The sequence below is a fragment of the Cherax quadricarinatus genome, chromosome 89 (genome assembly GCF_038502225.1).
Source record: "Cherax quadricarinatus isolate ZL_2023a chromosome 89, ASM3850222v1, whole genome shotgun sequence".
Taxonomy (NCBI): domain Eukaryota; kingdom Metazoa; phylum Arthropoda; class Malacostraca; order Decapoda; family Parastacidae; genus Cherax; species Cherax quadricarinatus.
The window spans coordinates 10,612,283-10,634,992 of NC_091380.1; the positions used below are offsets into that span (position 1 = coordinate 10,612,283).

A 22,710-nucleotide genomic window follows, 5' to 3' on the forward strand; every position below is an offset into this window, starting at 1 on the left:
TCCAACTCCTATAGTACAGTATAGCAAATAATATTTCAGCAGGGATCACCCTGGGAGGCAGCTCAGATGAAAATTCACACACACACACTATTAAATCTCTGCAATAAATTCACCTTAAACCAGGAAATAGTAGAGCCTAAAAGACTAGAAAATACGCTGGACCTCACCTTCCCTAACAATGATGATCTGATATATAATATAACTGTATCAAAGACAATTCACTCAGTTTTAGTTAGTTTAATATGTTTATTATGCACCCCATACCCATCCTGTGGGCGGTAGTCACCACATACCCATCCTGTGGGCGGTAGTCACCCCATACCCATCCTGTGGGCGGTAGTCAAAAGATTACAGAGGTACATAATTGGTCCAGGGACTGGACTCCAAAGTTTTGATAGCTGAGCAAGTTACAGAGGTAATGAACTCACAATTTACAAAGGTAATGAACTCACAATTTACAAAGGTAATGAACTCACAATTTACAAAGGTAATGAACTCCAGGTAGGTCTGGTCACAATCATGACAAGTTACAAAGGTATTTACAGATCACAACATAATAGAGGTACAGTCATGTATACACAGGGCTCCGGACCAGCAAAATGTGAGCAGTTATGAAGGTCTCTTCGCGAAATTCAATTTCAGTAACAAAAACATACAGTGGTATCAAGTAAAAAATTTCCTAAAAGAAACATGCTGGGAAGAGATCCTAAACAACATGGATCCAAACATTTGCCTTGAAAAAATGAATTTTGTCGTTCTTGAGATCTGCTCAAGACACATTCCATTAAGAAAAAGAAAGAGAAGATGTAAACTAGAAAGAGAGAGATGTTCCCTATACAGACGAAGGCGAAAAGTCACAGAGCTGGTGAGTGGGGTCAATAAATCTGAAATACGAAGTAAGGTACTAGTCAATGAAATTGCAGATATCGAACTTAAGCTGAAGGAGTGTTATAGGAGACAAGAATCACAGGAAGAACTAAAAGCCGTAAAGGAAATTGAAAAAACCCATAATACTTCTTCTCTTATGCCAAATCTAAGGGAAAAACAACATCCAGTATTGGGCCCCTGCTTAGGCAGGATGGGACATACACAGATGATAGCCAAGAAATGAGTGAGATACTAAAGTCTCAATATGACTCAGTGTTCAGCGATCCACCGCCCACTCTAAGGGTCGACAATCCAAATGAATTCCTTATGAGCTAAACCCAAAATTTGGTCATCCCAAAACTCTCGGATATTATTTCAACTCCACAAGATTTTGAAGAGGCAATTAATGACATGCCCATGCACTCTGCCCCAGGCCCAGACTGGTAGAACTCCGTGTTCATCAAGAATTGCAAGAAATCCCTATTACGTGCCTTCAGCATTTTATGGAGAAGAAGCATGGACACAGGGGTCATCCCACACGGTAAAAACAACAGACATAGCCCCACTCCTCAAAGGTGGCAGTAAAGCAATTGCAAAGAACTACAGACCGACAGCACTAACGTCCCATATCATAGAAATGTTTGAGAGGGTTCTAAGAGGCAAGATCGCCAACCACCTAAATACCCATCAGTTACACAACCCAGGGAAACACGGGTTTAGAGCAGGTTGCTCCTGCCTGTCCCAGCTACTGGACCACTATGACAAGGTCCTGGATGCTGTAGAGGATAAACAAAATACAGATGTAGTATACATAGACTTTGCAAAAGCTTTCGACAAGTGTGACCATGGTGTAATAGCACACAAAATTCGGGATAAAGGAATAACGGGAAAAGTTGGTAGATGGATCTACAACTTCCTGCAAATAGAACACAAAGAGTAATAATAAACAGAGTAAAGTCCCAGGAAGCCATGGTAAAAAGCTCTGTTCCACAAGGCACAGTACTCGCTCCCATTCTATTCCTCATCCTTATTGCTGACATAGACAGAGATGTAAGCCATAGCTCCGTGTCTTCCTATGTGGATGACACCCGGATCACCATGGCATTGACCTCCATGGAAGACACTGCGAGACTCCAAGCAGACATTAACCAAATCTTCGAATGGGCCACTCAAAACAATATGACGTTCAACGAGGAGAAATTTCAACTACTCAGATATAGAAAACTTGAAGAAATTAAAAATGTGTCAGGGTATACCACAAATTCTAACCATACAATAGAGCAGAAAAGTAATGTGAAGGACCTGGGAGTGATAATGTCAGAGGATCTCGCCTTCAAAGACCACAACTATGTATCTACCTCATCTGCTAGGAAAATGATAGGATGGATAATGAGAACCTTCAAAACTAGGGACGCCAGGCCCATGATGATTTTCTTCAAATCGCTTGTGCTCTCTAGGCTGGAATACTGCTGTACACTAACGGCCCCCTTCAAGGCTGGCGATAATGCAGACCTGGAGAGTGTACAAAGAACTTTCACGGTACACATAACTGCGATAAAGCACATAAACTACTGGGAACAGTTGAAGGTCCTTGATCTGTATTCCCTTGAATGCAGGCGAGAGAGATACATGATAATATACACTTGGAAGGTCCTGGAGGGATTGGTACCAAACCTGCACACGAAAATCACTCCATATGAAAGCGAAAGACTCGGCAGGAGATGCAACATTCCCCCGATGAAAAGCAGGGGCGCCACGAGTACACTGAGAGACAACACAATAAGTGTCGGGGGCCCAAGACTGTTCAATTGCCTCCCAGCATACATAAGGGGGATTACCAATAGATCCCTGGCTGTCTTCAAGAAGGCACTGGACAGGCACCTAAAGTCAGTACCTGACCAACTGGGCTGTGGTTCGTACGTCAGCTTGCGTGCGGCCAGCAGTAACAGTCTGGTTGATCAGACCCTGATCCACCATGAGGCCTGGTCTCAGACCTGGCCGCGGGGGCGTTGACCCCCTAAACCCTCTCCAGGTAAACTCCAGGTAAAGTATACACGCATGCAGGGGCCAGGAGCTGTGACCCGACCGTGCAGCCACATGTGGATGTGACTTGGACCTGACTAGCTTATGCCAGTAGATGACTTGGACCTGCCTAACATGGGCCAGTAGGTGACCTGGACCTGCCTAGCATGGGCCAGTAGATGACCTGGACCTGCCTAGCATCGGCCAGTGGGAGACCTGGACCTGCCTAACATGGGCCAGTAAGTTGACCTGGACCTCCCTAGCATGGTCCAGTAGGTAACCTGGACCTACTAACATGGGCCAGTAAGTGACCTGGACCTGCCTAGCATGGACCAGTAGGTGACCTGAACCTTCCTAGAATGGGCCAGTAGGTGACCTGGACCTGCCTAGCATGGGCTAGTAGGCGACCTAAACCTGCCTAGCATGGGCCAGTACGTGACCTGGAACTGCCTAGCATTGGGCCAGTAGGTTACCGAACCTGCCTAGCATGGGCCAGTAGGTGACCTGCCTGTCATGAGCCAGTAGGTGACCTGCCTGTCATGAGCCAGTAGGTGACCTGCCTGTCATGGGCCAGTAGGTGACCTGCCTGTCATGAGCCAGTAGGTGACCTGCCTGTCATGGGCCAGTAGGCTTGCCACAGTGCTCCTTATTATAATATTCTTATAGATGAGTACAGAGAGAGAGAGAGAGAGAGAGAGAGAGAGAGAGAGAGAGAGAGAGAGAGAGAGAGAGAGAGAGAGAGAGAGAGAGAGAGAGAGAGAGAGAGAGAGAGAGGGGGGGGGGGGGTTATTCATTTACTTTGATAAAAAAAAATCAAACAATACCAACATTTGAGACAATTTTACCATTTATTAACATAGATAAAGCTCTCAGATGGATAAATAATAGTAAAATAATAGTAAATAATAGTAAGATAATAGTAAAATAAGAGGCAGTGATAGTTGTGGATGTTCGTGAGTGTTGTAGTATCCTCAAGACAACAAGAGACACACTCTCTCTCACTCTGGCTTTATTTTACCACATTTACTCACTTTGTTCTCACCGCTGAGGCTACAGCTCCTGGCCCCCAGGTGAGAGATATCCCTGCGTGTGTCCCGGGTGGGGTGGGTCAGCCAGGGAGCGCTAAACACTCATGGGGGAGGGAGTGTAGGTGGCCGCCTGGGGGGGATGGCCAGCCAGGTGGGTTCGATCCGAGGTAAGGGAGGAGTAACTCCGCTTCCCGGGATCAAGAGCCTTCCTCAAGCCAGGGAGACATCATAACTTCATGTTATTGTTATTCGTTATTCATTTTATTTTCTTTAATATTTCTGGTGTATTGCGACACGTTAGGATGTTTGTCGGCGGCTCTTGATCCGGGGTGGTGGAGGGCTAGCTCCACCTCCCTGGATCAGGAGCCTTCCCTTGAGGGAGTCATTCATCCTTGTAAAATCTTTATTCATTTTTTTTTTAATTCTTCATGATTTAATATATTGCAACACGTCTGTTTTTTTCTTTTTCTGGCTCCTGATCCAGGGTAGTGGAGGACTAGCTCCACCTCCCTGGATCAAGAGCCTTCCCTTGAGGGGTCACTTTGCTTAACCTCATAAATTCACAAAAAATATTAATTTTTTGATATTTTTTTGCAAATTTATAGTGTATTAGTAAATGATACTTTTAAGACTCTTGATCCGAGGAAAGGAAGGATCAACTCCCCTTCCATGGATCAAGATCCTTCCCTTGATGTTCTCTCTCAGCCTCGTAAAGGCGCCAGAGAAAACAGCGGAAACTTCTGCTGTTTTTAATGTTTGATCCAAGGAAGGAGAGGATTAACTCCACTTCCTGGGATCAAGAGCCTTCCCTTGATCTCTCTCAGCCTCAGAAAACTATTATTAACTATTAAGATTTCTTTGAACATCCTTTGTGTTTGTCTATTTTGCAGCTCTTGATCCAAGGAAGGGGAGTATTAACTAAACTTCCTGGGATCAAGAGCCTCTCTAAGGAGTCTCCTCTCAGCCTCAGTGGGATGTTATGTGTCTTGGGAATTGTCTGATTTTTTGGGGTTCTATATTTGGGCTCATAATCCAAGGAATTGGAGTTGGTCTTTCCCTGGATCAAACCTGATTACTTCCACTGCCCCCGGGTCTGTATGAGCCCTACGGGTTTAGTGCCTTCCCCATGACTAATATGGTGCCCTGTGGCCTGGTGGCTAAAGTTCTCACTTCACACGGTGATGTCCGGGTTCGATTCCCAGTGAGGGTAGAAACATTGGACGTGTTTCCTTACACTGGTTGTCTATGTTCACCATCAGTATATCTCATTGATGTCAGTTATGGTCTGTATACCCCCTTTCGGGGGAGGGGGGGGAGAAGGAGGGGAAGGGATAGCAGGAGCTAGACTGACCCTACCTTAACATGACAGGTATATCCTATGTGATGAATGGTTTGAAAAACCGACAAGTTGAAGATTGAGACACTTATGCAGCATATGAGAATCTTTATTCAGGAAACGTTTCGCCACACAGTGGCTTCATCAGTCCAATACAAAGAGGAAGGCGTAAGGAGAAGAGGAGTATGAGGTAATCAGTCCCTCAGCCTGGAGTCGATGTGTTCAGTCCATCAATCTTGTAGAATGTCCTATTTGAAAGAAACGTGAAAAATGAAATGAATAAAATAACATTTGAACTCAACACTAATATATATAATATTATTATTGTTATTAACGATGTTAGGCCATTGAGGTTTGTAGCTCAAGTGGTTGTGATTTCAACTCTCGTATTAAGAGTTTAATATTAAGATAACCTGTTAATTGGTGAGCAGGTGTTATTGTGAACAGTTATTGATAAGCAGTTGTTACCGGTGTAGTTTTATTGGTGTACAGTTATTAGTATACAGTTATTTGTTCATATCTGTTTAGTCTAGCAGTCTATTGAAATTTAATATTTGCTATTCTCTGTTAAGTTTGGTAATGTTCATGAATGTATGTAATTGAACACTGGCCAGAAATAACAGAAGGCACAGTACCGTGACTGGACCACTACACAGTAACACTCACGTAGGAGAGAGGAACTTACCACGATGTTTCAGTCCAACTTGGACCATTTACAGAGTCTCACTGTTTATTTTGTGTATTGTTCCAGTCACGGTATTGTGCCTTTTTTGTTCTTTGTGTTATTTGTGTATTGAAGACTGCGCCTTGGTGGATTTTAGCAATTAATTTTAGTGTGAATAATATAATCTTAAGTCAGTCGTATGTTTGATACTTCTGTGTAAATGATAAGAAACTTAACTTAATGTGACACAACTCACCCAACTTAAAATAACCGAACTTAATCTTACTCTGCCACTGGTCTTTTATGTCCACTGTGTACTTGTTTGTTTGTTGTGATTGGCCAGGTCACTAATAATCATTGATTGGCTCTGATATGCCACTCATGCCAAAGAATGGCATTTTTGCTGATATCTCCCCAAATTAAAAAAAATTGAAATAAATAACTGTTTGTGGTGTAGCCAGTTTGTACAAATCGAAGAATAATAAAAAAAAAGCCTGCATCAAGCCACTAATGCCGTTGAATTGAATTGAATCAGAGTGTCTCCATTCCCCAAGGTACTATACAGTAAATTCTCTATATAACACACCTCTGAGTAATAGACTTGGTTAATTGATTTGGAAATGGACAAAGTCGACTGGTTGCAGAATTGTCCATTGTTACAGTCACAGCAAACAATCTCTTCTCTATCCACCACAGGTGCCATTACCAATCACAGTTCCTCCTAATTACATAGTCCATTATATGGAGGGTTTACTGTATAACACCTATGGGTTCAGCAGTTTCCCACGAGTATAATAGTAATAATAATAATAATAGTAATAATTTATCTATATTGAAGACCCTGTGCAAAATGTGGTGTAACTTTATCAAGTTCATGTGAGGACTCGACTTATGCCAAGTCAATCTTGTCGTCCAACACAAGCCGCTGATGCCTTTTATCCCTTAGGGGAGATTCTTTGATGCTGGTGAGGGGTTCTTGATCCATGGAATTTGATTTGTCTACCCATTCCTTAGATTGGAAATGCTTTCGTTCTATTTCCCAGGCACAGTGTAACCCTCCATTTTAAGCACGTTTTTTAACCCTTTGACTGTTTCAGGCCCCTTTCTGAAACTGTCATACTATGTTGCTAAATTTTTGAAAAAAAAAAAAAAAATTTTCTTATGAAATGATAGAGAATCTTTTCCCGATGGTAATGACACCAAAAGTTCGAAATTTGGTCGAAAACTCATGGAATTACGCTCCCGCGAAGTTAGCGGTCTCGGCGACATATGCGTATCGGCGATTTCGCCGATTTTGAGCCCTATTTTCAGCCAATTCCGTTGTTCCAGTTGACCAAACTCATAGCTATTTCTTTAGAACTCCATTTTATCTATCAGCTGAGTACAAGAAACCTCTCATATACCAATTTGGACTACCCAATATTGTGGTCAGAAATTGGCAATTTGGCCAATTTCACGCAAAATAAAAAAGATGCCAATTTCAAAATAGGGTCCAGAATAAACAAGGTAGACATTCGTGGCACTAAAATAACATATGCTCTGTTCATTAGTCACATCTCTAGGCCCATCTTATATTATTGTTGCTTTCTATTTTGATTTTTTATTCATACAAAAAAATACAAAATTTATTGTTTTGCAGACTACTGCATTATTGTAAAAATGGTATAAATAATATCAGTGCACTAGTGAAAGAATATTAGACTCCCCAGTTGACGTGTATTGGACGTATGGTGTGATTTGTTTACTCCTGAACATTGGTAAAAATCGAACATTTTCGCTACTTTGAGCTCAGTTTCAAGGTCGTTTTCATCGTCAAAGTAATGATAATCAACTCTATTTCTGTAATATGTTTTCCATTTTATCACCTAAGACCATGAAAACGCATCGATAAATACTATACGAAAATACACCTCAAAGTTGGCGTTTTAATCCAAAAAAAACTATCAACTATCAGTTTTTTTTTTCTCATTACGCACTGTGTGCTGCAGGATTTTTTTTATGTGGTGCACATAGACCACACAGACCCATTCTCTCACATGTGGGCCTACCAGCTTTCTTCCGCTTGATTTGAAGCCGCTAGAATTATTGAGTATACAGTGGACCCCCGGTTAACGATATTTTTTTACTCCAGAAGTATGTTCAGGTGCCAGTACTGACCGAATTTGTTCCCATAAGAAATATTGTGAAGTAGATTAGTCCATTTCAGACCCCCAAACATACACGTACAAATGCACTTACATAAATACACTTACATAATTGGTCACATTCGGAGGTAATCGTTATGCGGGGGTCCACTGTATATACGTCTGAAACACTGGCTCGTAAGACGTATATATACGACCAAAACAGTCAAAGGGTTAATACACGGTACTGGTAATAATAATAATAATAATAATAATAATAATAATAATAATAATAATAATATGAGCTCTGGGCTGCTAGCAACAACAGCCTGGGTGTCCATGTAGTGAGGAATAAAATCTGTCCTTAGGCTGGACTTAGAAAATAGAATAACTCCAGAAACCAGTCACGAAGATAACATTTACAATAAAATGTAGATTTTCAAGTTCATATTAAATAGCATTTTGAGTGAAGCTCCAATTTGTTGATAGGGACAAAACGCTGGGTTGACTAGGGTGCACGATTTGTAAACTTGGCTCTCTAAATTTGTTGCATGTTACTTTCTTTACTAGATAACTTAGTGAGGATGGATGGATGTTAGTGGCAATATTGCAGTCTCTTATCTAAATTGCAAAGTTGTGCAGTATCAGAAAATTCCTTAACATCACACTGAAGCATCTAACTTCAGGTGCCTAGTACATGTATTGTCCAAGACTTAGTGACCTTGGTGACCCACTTGCCTGACATGGTGTAATATTGTCCAAGACTTCACTTAACTCACAGTGCTAGTGACCTTGGTGACCCACTTGCCTGACATGGTGTAATATTGTCCAAGACTTCACTTAACTCAGTGCTAGTGACCTTGGTGACCCACTTGCCTGACATGGTGTAATATTGTCCAAGACTTCACTTAACTCACAATGCTAGTGACCTTGGTGACCCACTTGCCTGACATGGTGTAATATTCACTGTGAAAGAAACGTTAAATTCCTAACCTCTAAGCTAGGGTATACTGAAGTATATTCAGGTGTGACCATGTATTACTTAAAAAGGTACACTATTTTAAATATGTCTGCCTTGTATATACCTTTGATAGGTTTTGACAGTTTTCCTACTCTGCCCAGTCCTTAACCAGGCTTGTTTTCTTGTTTGGTCAACCAGACTGTTCCTGCTGGCATACATATCCATCACAGCCTTGTTGATCTGGCATTTCAAATTGTCAGGTTTTCTCTCTCTCCTAATGGAAATAAATCACTTTGACTTTCTTTGGGTTATCTTGGTGGGTAATTTACACATGTATGATAATTGTGCTTGTGTGTACCTGTGCCTAAATAGTTACACTTGTTCTGGCAGTGTTTCTGGTATCCTGTGACAAGATGTTGAAAAATCTCGGACCATGAATGTTGATATAATTTTCCTGGAGAGAGTTCCAGGGGTCAACACCCCTGTGGCCCGGTCTGTGACCAAGCCTCATGGTGGATCAAGGCCTGATCAACCAGGCTGTTACTGCTGGCTGTTATTCTGGGTTTATTCTACCAATAGACCCCAGGCTTGTCTTAAAGAGGGAGCTGGAAACTCGCCTAAAGTCAGTACCTGACCAGCCGGGCTGTGGTTCATATGTCGGTGTGTGTGTGGTTGGCAGTAACAGCCTGGTTGATCAGGCTCTGATCCACCATGAGGCCTCATCATGGACTGGGCTGCAGGGGCATTGAGCCCCTGTGGAACACCCTCCAGGTATACACATTCTCCCACATCTCTCACTCCAGTATGTTGCTATGGCTGTGTGCAGATTTGGGACCAGGCATTCAAGCACCATCTATGTATACATTATCTTGTACAGTATATCACCACCACCCTAGATAGTAGTACATAGTTTTGCGGCATTCCCAATAATTCATTGCTTCGTTGGCTCTCTGCAGGTTTTAAATGATCTCTGAATGTGTTCCAATTCTGATATATCTCCTGCCCTGAATAGAGCTGTCATCTCTGAACAATCTTGAAAGTGAGAGAACACAAGCAGTTTGAAAATGTATTCAGAGATGTAACTAATGTGACATTCTATTGAGGCAGAGTTTCTCTCTCTGGGAGCTTTGTCAAGCCTTTACAAACATTTTTTTCTTATTATCACACTCGCCGATTCCCACCAAGGCAGGGTGGCCCGAAAAAGAAAAACTTTCACCATCATTCACTCCATCACTGTCTTGCCAGAAGAGTGCTTTACACTACAGTTTTTAAACTGCAACATTAACACCCCTCCTTCAGAGTGCTGGCACTGTACTTCCCATCGCCAGGACTCAAGTCCGGCCTGCCGGTTTCCCTGAATCCCTTAATAAATGTTACTTTGCTCACACTCCAACAGCACGTCAAGTATTAAAAACCATTTGTCTCCATTCACTCCTATCAAACATGCTCACGCATGCCTGCTGGAAGTCCAAGCCCTTCGCACACAAAACCTCCTTTACCCCCTCCCTCCAACCTTTCCTAGGCCGACCCCTACCCCGCCTTCCTTCCACTACAGACTGATACACTCTTGAAGTCATTCTGTTTCACTCCATTCTCTCTACATGTCCGAACCACCTCAACAACCCTTCCTCAGCCCTCTGGACAACAGTTTTGGTAATCCCGCACCTCCTCCTAACTTCCAAACTACGAATTCTCTGCATTACAGTTGACCCTCGCATACCGTTGGCATCACATAACGTTAAATCCGCATACCGATACATTTTATCGCTAAGATTTTGCCTCGTATACCGCTAAAAAACCCGCTCAACACTATTCGTCCAAGACACGTCTAATGTGCAGCCTGAGCCAGCCTCACATGTTCCACTGGTGGCATTGTTTACCAGCCAGCCTCCATGATAACATCCAAGCATACAATCGGAACATTTCGTATTATTACAGTGTTTTTGGTGATTTTATCTGCAAAATAAGTGACCATGGGCCCCAAGAAAGCTTCTAGTGCCAACCCTACAGGAATAAGGGTGAGAATTACTATAGAGATGAAGAAAGAGATCATTGCTAAGTATGAAAGTGGAGTGCGTGTCTCCGAGCTGGCCAGGTTGTATAGTAAACCCCAATCAACCATCGCTACTATTGTCCAAGAAAACGGCAATCAAGGAAGCTGTTCTTGCCAAAGGTTCAACTGTGTTTTCGAAACAGAGATCGCAAGTGATGGAAGATGTTGAGAGACTCTTATTGGTGTGGATAAATGAAAAACAGATAGTAGGAGATAGCATCTCTCAAGTGATCATAAGTGAAAAGGCTAGGAAGTTGCATGAGGATTTAATTAAAAAAATGTCTGCAACTAGTGATGATGTGAGTGAATTTAAGGCCAGCAAAGGTTGGTTTGAGAGATTTAAGAAGCGTAGTGGCATACATAGTGTGATAAGGCATGGTGAGGCTGCCAGTTCGGACCACAAAGCGGCTGAAAAATATGTGCAGGAATTCAAGGAGTACATAGACAGTGAAGGACTGAAACCTGAACAAGTGTTTAATTGTGATGAAACAGGCCTGTTTTGGAAGAAAATGCCAAGCAGGACCTACATTACTCAGGAGGAAAAGGCACTCCCAGGACATAAGCCTATGAAAGACAGGCTTACTCTGTTGATGTGTTCCAATGCTAGTGGTGATTGCAAAGTGAAGCCTTTATTAGTGTATCACTCAAACTCCCAGAGCGTTCAGGCAAAAGAATATCCTCAAGGCTAATTTGTGTGTGCTGTGGAGGGCAATCAGTAAGGCATGGGTCACTAGGGACTTCTTCTATGACTGGTTACACAAAGCATTTGCCCCCAATGTGAAAAATTACCTAACTGAAAAGAAATTAGACCTTAAGTGCCTCCTGGTGTTAGACAATGCCCCTGGTCATCCTACAGACATGGCAGAGCGACTTTATGGGGACATGAGCTTCATTAAGGTGAAGTTTTTGCCTCCTAATACCACTCCTCTCCTGCAGCCCATGGACCAGCAGGTTATTGCAAACTTCAAAAAACTGTACACAAAAGCTCTGTTTGAAAGGTGCTTTGTAGTGACCTCAGCAACACAACTGACTCTAAGAGAGTTTTGGAGAGAGCACTTTAATATCCTCAATTGTGTAAACCTTATAGGTAAGGCTTGGGAGGGAGTGACTAAGAGGACCTTGAACTCTGCTTGGAAGAAACTGTGGCCAGAATGTGTAGACCAAAGGGATTTTGAAGGGTTTGAGGCTAACCCTGGGAATCCTATGCCAGTTGAGGAATCCATTGTGGCATTGGGAAAGTCCTTGGGGTTGGAGGTTAGTGGGGATGATGTGGAAGAGTTGGTGGAGGAGGACAATGAAGAACTAACCACTGATGAGCTGCTAGAACATCTTCATCAGCATGAGGCCAGACCTGAGGAAACTGCTTCGGAGGAGGGGAGAGAGAAATTGAAGAAGTTGCCTACTTCAAAGATTGAGGAAATGTGTGGAATGTGGCTTAAAGTGCAAACCTTTTTTGATGACAATCACCCTAACACAGCTATTGCAAGCTGTGCTGGTGACTATTACACTGACAATGTTGTGAACCACTTTAGGAAAGTCATAAAGGAACGGGAGGTACAGGCCTCTATGGACAGATATGTTGTGCAACGGAAGTCCAGTGACTGAAGCTGGTCCTAGTGGCATTAAAAGAAGGGGGGAAGTAACCCCGGAAAAGGACTTGACACCTCAAGTCTTAATGGAAGGGGATTCCCCTTCTAAACACTAAGACTCTCTCCTCCTCCCATCCCATCAGTCATCACCAGATCTTCAATAAAGGTAAGTGTCATGTAACTGTGCATGTCTTTTTCAGTTTGTGTGTATTAAAATTAATATTTCATGTGATAAAAATTTTTTTTCATACTTTGGGGTGTCTTGCACGGATTAATTTGATTTCCATTATTTCTTATGGGGAAAATTCATTCGCATAACGATAATTTTGCATAACAATGAGCTCTCAGGAACGGATTAATATCGTTATGCGGGGGTCCACTGTATATTCACACCACACATTGCCCTCAGACATGACATCTCCACTGCCTCCAGCCTTCTCCTCGCTGTAACATTCATCACCCATGCTTCACGCCCATATAAGAGCGTTGGTAAAACTATACTTTCATACATTCCCCTCTTTGCCTCCAAGGACAAAGTTCTTTGTCTCCACAGACTCCTAAGTGCACCGCTCACCCTTTTCCCCTCATCATTTCTATGATTCACCTCATCCACAATCCAGCAGCGGCAGCAACGGTATCCTACCAGCTCTTCTTTCTCAAAAAAACATCGCTCAACAAAACTTGTGATGGCCTAAGTGAAAGTTCAACTACATGAACCCACGTAGACCACAACATGACCCAAGAATACTAAGAATGTAACCCAAATCTTGACAAAATTAGAAGATCTAAGGAAGACAGCCCTGCTAACCCAAACACTGCCTCCGCTGCCAGACAATCACTTAACCCAAGCTCCGAGAAAACAAGCCTTCTCCTCCATTGCTACACAGTATCTACTTCAGTGATACTATGAAAGGATATCGCAGAAGAAACAACACCAGTAATAAAAGAATAACAGCAAGGACCCTAGAACTCAACTTGTCTACCCAGCAGGACGCCGGTGAATCATCAACCCCCCTCACCGCCGCCACCCAAGGAACAACAACAACAACAACAACAACAACAAACATGGCTGACTCCCCCTCCAACTCCACTCCCTTCAAAGGATTCACCCATGATAACTCGGGTATGATTATTCCTGACAATATCAAGGACTACATCGTTGCTCTAGAAAATAAAATCAAAGATATCAAAGCAACACTCGAGCGACGAGAATCCAAGATAACCAACCTCGAGAATAAGATCCAAAACCTTGAAGAGAAGATTACATCGGGAAGTGTTGACACAGAAAATACTCTAAAAGCAGCTATAGCCAGTCACACTGAGCAAATAACAACAATAAATATGAAGGTTGAAGAAGCAATCAAGGACTGGAATCAGAACATGCACACTCGACTAAATGAATACCTTGATTTCCAAGACGACAAAATTGAACAAGATAAGTTGTCTGATGCAGTTATAATAAACAGTCCACACATTCCTAGTGACATAACACAAGCACAGTGCAAAGAAACTGCTATCAGGATAATACAGAACCACGTACAAGTCATCGTGCAAAACAATGAAATCAAAGAAACACGTTTGCTAGGAAAACCAGGAAGTAAACACAGTATAATGATCAGACTTCATTCATACGATAAAAGAAAGGACCTAATTAAATCAGCAATTACAATGAAAAATGGAGTGTACATAAATGAGTGTCTAACAAAAAAACGTCAAAACCTTCTGTTCAGGCTGAGAAAACTTAAACAGGAAAACAAAATACATCAGTGTTTCACGCGAGATGGGAAAATACTAGTAAGGAAAACATCAACAGGACAACAATATACTATCTCAAACGAACACGATTTCTCTACCTTCCTTAGAAAAGCTGACATTTCTGTAACAGATTAGATAAGTGCCCTTAATACATATATACGTGTGGTGCATATAGTGTATGTTACTATTATATTGTGCATTATTATTTTTATTATTTTTCATCACTAGCTAATGAAATACCTCCAATACTCTATACTTCTTTCTTACTGCTATTAATTGCTCATAATTTTAAATTACAAGTCAAATCTTACTCCAAATTAATAATATTCATTATTCTTACCTGTCCATTTAATTTTGTTTATCACTACAGTGGACCCCCGGTTAACGATATTTTTTCACTCCAGAAGTATGTTCAGGTGCCAGTACTGACCGAATTTGTTCCCATAAGGAATATTGTGAAGTAGATTAGTCCATTTCAGACCCCCAAACATACATGTACAAACGCACTTACATAAATACACTTACATAATTGGTCGCATTCGGAGGTGATCGTTATGCGGGGGTCCACTGTACTTGTTTTTTAGTCACTTTTCATTGTGTATGCAATTAGTGTATATTCCAATTACTTTTTTGCAAGTACCAAAACTATCTTTTGCTAGCTAGTACCAACTACCTCATTTTTTTTACTTTTATTGTGCAATAAACTGCTCAATTTATTTAATATTACAAATCAGATCTTACTCCTAAACCAATATTATTTCATAGTGACCACCTGTCCATTTAACTTTGTTTACCATTACTTAATTTTAGTCCCTTATATATTTTCTCCTTTATTTTAGCTTTATATAACTACCCTAGTTTATATATTCACAATTGTTAAAATAATCAAGGTGCTATTCTCAGGTGCTAAAGTAGAATAAGTTCACAATTTTGCCATTATATTCCAAAGCTCATTTATTTGATTACCACTTTATTGTTCACCATAACTTATATTAGTCCCTTTTATATTATTATTTTATACTATAATTCTAACTTTAAAGAATTACCTTTATAGTACTACCTACTATCATATTCCCAAGCTCCATTATTTGATCATCACTTTATTTGTATTAGTCCCTTTTATATTGTCTCCTTTATTTTAGCTTAAAAAAAAAAAAAAACTACCTTAGCTCATTATTTTACATTTGTTAAATAATTCAGGTGCTATTTTTTAGCTTAAGACTATTTACTTTGTTTTATACTTAATTCTAACTATAGATTCACTACAAATCTTATGATTACAAGCATTGATCCTGATACCAACCTCTTATTTAATGACTTAAATGAATCAAACAGTTACTGTAATTACTACACTGCAGAACAATCAAAGGCACTTCTCAGTGCCAACAACAACATAACTATCTTTAACTACAATATCAGATCTTTAAGCAAGCATTACGATGACCTCATAGCATTACTAAATTCCTTACATGCCAATATGTCCATCATTACACTAACTGAAACCTGGCTAAAGCCTGATAGTACAGATGTCTATGCCATTCCTGGTTACACAGCCATACACAACTGTAGGCCAGACCAACAAGGGGGTGGCACAGCCATATACTACTCAGACCAACTAGAATGTATCACTAATACTTGCACAAGGGATGAACATGGGGAATATATAATAGCCAAATTCAAATCCAAATACCTACAAAAACCTCTCGCATTGATAAACATCTACAGAGTTCCACAGTCAAACATTAGCCAATTTAGTCAAAACCTAGGAAGTATGATAACTGATGCACGCATGAACAAAGATCACTTACTACTCTCAGGTGACTTCAATATAAATCTCCTGCAAGACCAGGACCCACACGTTACTGAATTCACAAACACAATGAGTAACTGTATGTTGCTACCAACAGTAACAAAACCTACAAGAGTTACAGAGACTAGTGTTTCCCTACTTGACCACATCTGGACCAACACCATATCCCCTTTAAAATCAGGCATAATTACAGATAATACCACAGACCACTACCCTACTTTTCTCATAACAACTCTTGGTAAATTACCCCAAGACACTACTAAAGTCACCTTCAGACTTCACAATGAGGCAGCCATTAATAACTTCACAACAGCAGTAGCAAACATTGACTGGCACACTGAGCTAGAAATCTATACAGATATTGACGAATGTATTAATAATTTTCTAAAAAAGACCCAATACCTCTATAACAAGCACTGCCCTAAAAAAACTAAACAGATGACAGCTAAGAGACTGAACAGTCCCTGGTTAACACCCAGCATTCTCAAATCCATAAATACAAAACACCAATATGAAAAACAGTACAGAATGGGTCACATAACCAGAGACCAAACAAAACGTTACTCGTCAATCCTAACCAGCCTGATAAGAAGGGCAAAAATATTGTATTGTGAGAACAGATTATCCAACTTACGAGGTGATATAAAAAAGACCTGGAAAACCCTATCAGAAATTCTAGGAACAAAAAAGATATCACGAAATAGCGAAATAAAATTAGCAAAATCAGATGAACCCCAACTCCCACCAACAGAAACAGCAAACAGACTCAATGACTTCTTCTCCACTATAGGACAAAACCTTGCCAATAAAATCCCAAGCTCACATACCCCACCAAATGACTACCTCACCGGCAACTACCCGAACACACTGTTCCTAGCTCCGACTAACCCATACGAAGTCTCCCTTATTATCAACACACTAAAAAACAAGGCAGGAGATTTAAATACCTTACCACCCTTTATATACAAAAAAGTGTCACAAGTGCTATCACCAATCATTGCAACACTCTTTAACAAATCCATTGAATCCTCCACCTTCCCTACAGTACTCAAAATAGCAAGGGTCACCCCGATCCACAAAGGAGGAGACCAAACAGAGTTGAATAACTATAGGCCAATATCCAACTTACACCCTCTCTCAAAAATCTTCGAAAAATTAATTCATAAACGAATCTACTCGTACCTTATCTCCCAAAACATACTCAACCCCTGCCAATTTGGATTCAGGCCAAATAAAAATACTAATGATGCTATTATACACATGCTAGAACATATATACACTGCAATAGAGAAAAAAGAAGTCCCACTGGGGATCTTCATTGACTTACGTAAAGCTTTTGATACAGTTAACCATGACTTGCTCCACGTAAAATTGTCACACTATGGTATAAGAGGGCACTCCCTCAACTACCTCAAGTCATACCTCAGCAACAGAAGCCAATATGTGTATGCAAATGGGGCAAACTCTTCTGCACAACCAATTACAGTTGGTGTCCCACAGGGAAGTGTCCTTGGCCCTCTTCTCTTTCTCCTATACATAAATGACCTACCAAATGCTTCGCAATTACTCAAACCCACACTATTTGCAGATGACACTACATACGTCTTCTCCCACCCGAGCCCAGTCACGCTAGCCAATACTGTAAATACCGAATTACAGAAAATATCAACCTGGATGAGGACTAACAAACTTACACTAAACATTGACAAAACCTACTTCATTCAGTTTGGTAACAGAGCTACAGATGTCCCTCTTAACATAATGATAAACGGATCACCTATCACAAAGCTAACAGAGGGAAAATTCTTAGGAATCCACCTTGATAATAGACTCAAATTTCATACACATATACAACAAATTTCTAAGAGAATTTCCAAGACTGTAGGCATACTATCGAAGATACGGTACTATGCTCCACAGTCAGCCCTCCTGGCCCTATATCACTCTCTTATTTACCCCTATCTCACCTATGGAATTTGTGCATGGGGCTCAACAACAAGTAACCATCTCAGACCACTAATTACCTAACAAAAGGCTGCAGTTAGAATGATAACAAATTCTCACTATAGGCAGCACACTCCACCAATATTCAATACACTAAACCTACTCACCATACAAAACATCCATACTTATTACTGCACCTATTACATACATAGAACACTTAACTCTGATATTAACCCTCCCCTCAAACATCTCCTTGCCAACCTCAACAGAACACATGACCATAACACAAGGCACAGATCACTCTTTGATGTTCCTCGTGTCCATCTCACACTATGCAAAAACTCAATGCACATAAAAGGCCCTAAAATCTGGAATTCATTACCTGTAAATATAAAAGAAACACTACCTGTTTATAAATTCAAGTCTCTTCTCAAAGATCACTTACTCACTCAAAACCAAATAAATACTGAATAACTGAACCTTATAAATTGTATATCTTAAATGTTTCTCACAATTATATCACATAAATGTTAAACCTAAAACCCAATCTAACTTTATTATTTTTTAAATACACTACCTAACAGAATACTCCATTCTACTGAATGTACAACAATGCATACAACCATATGACCTGTCTTTGTAATACTCACTTGTGCTTTATAGTAATCTGTTTACATTAAAGTTTTATCACTGATTTCATCATTGCTTAGTTAATCTTAAGTTAATTTTAAGCCAGCCCGTAATGCTATGCATAGTATAAGTGGCTTTGGCATGCTGCTCTTATCTGTATTTTTTGTACCTCTGTATGTGTGCTCAAATTTTTAAATAAATAAATAAATAAATAGGCCCTCGCATTTACTTCTCTTACAACCCCATATATAAATATATTAAACAACCACGGTGACATCACACATCCTTGTCTAAGGCCTACTTTTACTGGGAAATAATCACCCTCTTTATTACATACTCTAACTTGAGCCTCACTATCCTCGTAAAAACTCTTCACTGCTTTCAGTAACCTACCTCCTACACCATACACCTGCAACATCTGCCACATTGCCCCCTATCCATCCTGTCATATGCCTTTTCCAAATCCATAAATGCCACAAAGACCTCTAGCCTTATCTAAATACTGTTCACTTATATGTTTCACTGTAAACACCTGGTCCACACATCCCCTACCTTTCCTAAAGCCTCCTTGTTCATCTGCTATCCTATTCTCCGTCTTACTCTTAATTCTTTCAATAATAACTCTACCATACACTTTACCAGGTATACTCAACAGTCTTATCCCCCTATAATTTTTGCACTATATCTCCACCTGCTTTTAACATTTCTATCTTTATCCCATCAATCCCAGCTGCCTTACCCCCTTTCATTTTACCTACTGCCTCACGAACTTCCCCCCCACTCACAACTGGCTCTTCCTCACTCCTACAAGATGTTATTCCTCCTTGCCCTATACACGAAATCACAGCTTCCCTATCTTCATCAACATTTAACAATTCCTCAAAATATTCCCTCCATCTTCCCAATACCTCTAACTCTCCATTTAATAACTCTCCTCTCCTATTTTTAACTGACAAATCCATTTGTTCTTTAGGCTTCCTTAACTTGTTAATCTCACTCCAAAACTTTTTCTTATTTTCAACAAAATTTGTCACTTAAGTTGCATGTGTCCATTTATCTAACATTTTATCTGTAATTGTACCATTATTAGTAAACTCATATTGGTAGAAACACATCAGAGATGGCATTGTGGTGTTTCAACATTACCATATATTTGCTGCAGAATTTTGCAGCTGATGTTTGTTCCGTAGATGTCGTCGCAACAGTTTTTTTTATGCACCCTGGGACTGTCTTCTTTTGTCAGATATTTATCTTGTTATATACTCACTGAAGTGATAGTTTTTAAATGTGTGTACATCAGGGTTGAGTATCTTCATCCCACGTACAGTACAAGTACAGTTTAACTGTCGTACTTGTAACATTCTCTTGAAATATGTAAGTAATTTTAATTGCTATTACAATTTTTTTTACCTTAATTAATGGCTGTCTCTTGTCAAAAAAAAAAAAAAAAACATATTGACTATCACTTCTTTTTCTGTTTTCCAGAAGTGTGTTGATACCACAATTCAGATTACTTTTTGACTGGACCATCACCACCCTTCCTTCAGTGTGCAGGTACTGTCCTTCAGGAGTTCACCCTTCCTTCAGTGTGCAGGTACTGTCCTTCAGGAGTTCACTCTTCCTTCAGTGTGCAGGTACTGTCCTTCAGGAGTTCACTCTTCCTTCAGTGTGCAGGTACTGTCCTTCAGGAGTTCACTCTTCCTTCAGTGTGCAGGTACTGTCCTTCAGGAGTTCACTCTTCCTTCAGTGTGCAGGTACTGTCCTTCAGGAGTTCACTCTTCCTTCAGTGTGCAGGTACTGTCCTTCAGGAGTTCACTCTTCCTTCAGTGTGCAGGTACTGTCCTTCAGGAGTTCACTCTTCCTTCAGTGTGCAGGTACTGTCCTTCAGGAGTTCACTCTTCCTTCAGTGTGCAGGTACTGTCCTTCAGGAGTTCACTCTTCCTTCAGTGTGCAGGTACTGTCCTTCAGGAGTTCACTCTTCCTTCAGTGTGCAGGTACTGTCCTTCAGGAGTTCACTCTTCCTTCAGTGTGCAGGTACTGTCCCTCAGGAGTTCACTCTTCCTTCAGTGTGCAGGTACTGTCCTTCAGGAGTTCACTCTTCCTTCAGTGTGCAGGTACTGTCCTTCAGGAGTTCACTCTTCCTTCAGTGTGCAGGTACTGTCCTTCAGGAGTTCACTCTTCCTTCAGTGTGCAGGTACTGTCCTTCAGGAGTTCACTCTTCCTTCAGTGTGCAGGTACTGTTCTTCAGGAGTTCACTCTTCCTTCAGTGTGCAGGTACTGTCCTTCAGGAGTTCACTCTTCCTTCAGTGTGCAGGTACTGCCCTTCTTCAGGAGTTCGCTCTTCCTTCAGTGTGCAGGTACTGCCCTTCTTCAGGAGTTCGCTCTTCCTTCAGTGTGCAGGTACTGCCCTTCTTCAGGAGTTCACTCTTCCTTCAGTGTGCATGTACTGCCCTTCTTCAGGAGTTCACTCTTCCTTCAGTGTGCAGGTACTGCCCTTCTTCAGGAGTTCGCTCTTTCTTCAGTGTGCAGGTACTGCCCTTCTTCAGGAGTTCACTCTTCCTTCAGTGTGCAGGTACTGCCCTTCTTCAGGAGTTCACTCTTCCTTCAGTGTGCAGGTACTGTCCTTCTTCAGGAGTTCACTCTTCCTTCAGTGTGCAGGTACTGTCCTTCAGGAGTTCACTCTTCCTTTAGTGTGCAGGTACTGCCCTTCTTCAGGAGTTCACTCTTCTTTCAGTGTGCAGGTACTGTCCTTCTTCAGGAGTTCACTCTTCCTTCAGTGTGCATGTACTGCCCTTCTTCAGGAGTTCACTCTTCCTTCAGTGTGCAGGTACTGCCCTTCTTCAGGAGTTCACTCTTCCTTCAGTGTGCAGGTACTGCCCTTCTTCAGGAGTTCACTCTTCCTTTAGTGTGCAGGTACTGCTCTTCTTCAGGAGTTCACTCTTCCTTCAGTGTGCAGGTACTGCCCTTCTTCAGGAGTTCACTCTTCCTTCAGTGTGCAGGTACTGCCCTTCTTCAGGAGTTCACTCTTCTTTCAGTGTGCAGGTACTGTCCTTCAGGAGTTCACTCTTCCTTTAGTGTGCAGGTACTGCCCTTCTTCAGGAGTTCACTCTTCTTTCAGTGTGCAGGTACTGTCCTTCTTCAGGAGTTCACTCTTCCTTCAGTGTGCAGGTACTGTCCTTCTTCAGGAGTTCACTCTTCCTTCAGTGTGCAGGTACTGTCCTTCTTCAGGAGTTCACTCTTCCTTCAGTGTGCAGGTACTGCCCTTCTTCAGGAGTTCACTCTTCCTTCAGTGTGCAGGTACTGTCCTTCTTCAGGAGTTCACTCTTCTTTCAGTGTGCAGGTACTGTCCTTCTTCAGGAGTTCACTCTTCTTTCAGTGTGCAGGTACTGTCCTTCTTCAGGAGTTCACTCTTCTTTCAGTGTGCAGGTACTGTCCTTCTTCAGGAGTTCACTCTTCTTTCAGTGTGCAGGTACTGTCCTTCTTCAGGAGTTCACTCTTCTTTCAGTGTGCAGGTACTGTCCTTCTTCAGGAGTTCACTCTTCTTTCAGTGTGCAGGTACTGTCCTTCTTCAGGAGTTCACTCTTCTTTCAGTGTGCAGGTACTGTCCTTCTTCAGGAGTTCACTCTTCTTTCAGTGTGCAGGTACTGTCCTTCTTCAGGAGTTCACTCTTCTTTCAGTGTGCAGGTACTGTCCTTCTTCAGGAGTTCACTCTTCTTTCAGTGTGCAGGTACTGCCCTTCTTCAGGAGTTCACTCTTCTTTCAGTGTGCAGGTACTGTCCTTCTTCAGGAGTTCACTCTTCTTTCAGTGTGCAGGTACTGCCCTTCTTCAGGAGTTCACTCTTCCTTCAGTGTGCAGGTACTGCTCTTTTTCAGGAGTTCACTCTTCCTTCAGTGTGCAGGTACTGCTCTTCTTCAGGAGTTCACTCTT

General features: G+C 41.3%; 1 protein-coding gene across 2 annotated transcripts in view; it reads left to right on the forward strand.

Moving 5' to 3' along the window:
• The first annotated feature begins 3,813 nt into the window (after window positions 1–3,813).
• LOC128697247 (zinc finger protein 706) overlaps window positions 3,814–22,710 on the forward strand; it is a 48,156-nt gene continuing 29,259 nt past the window's right edge. Inside the window, exons 1-2 of one of the 2 annotated variants that reach the window (XM_070104179.1) lie at window positions 3,814–3,959; window positions 20,268–20,376. The gene's annotated coding sequence lies outside the window, so the exon portion shown is untranslated. The remainder of the gene's footprint in view (window positions 3,960–20,267; window positions 20,377–22,710) is intronic. The other variant, XM_070104178.1, reaches the window with a different exon arrangement.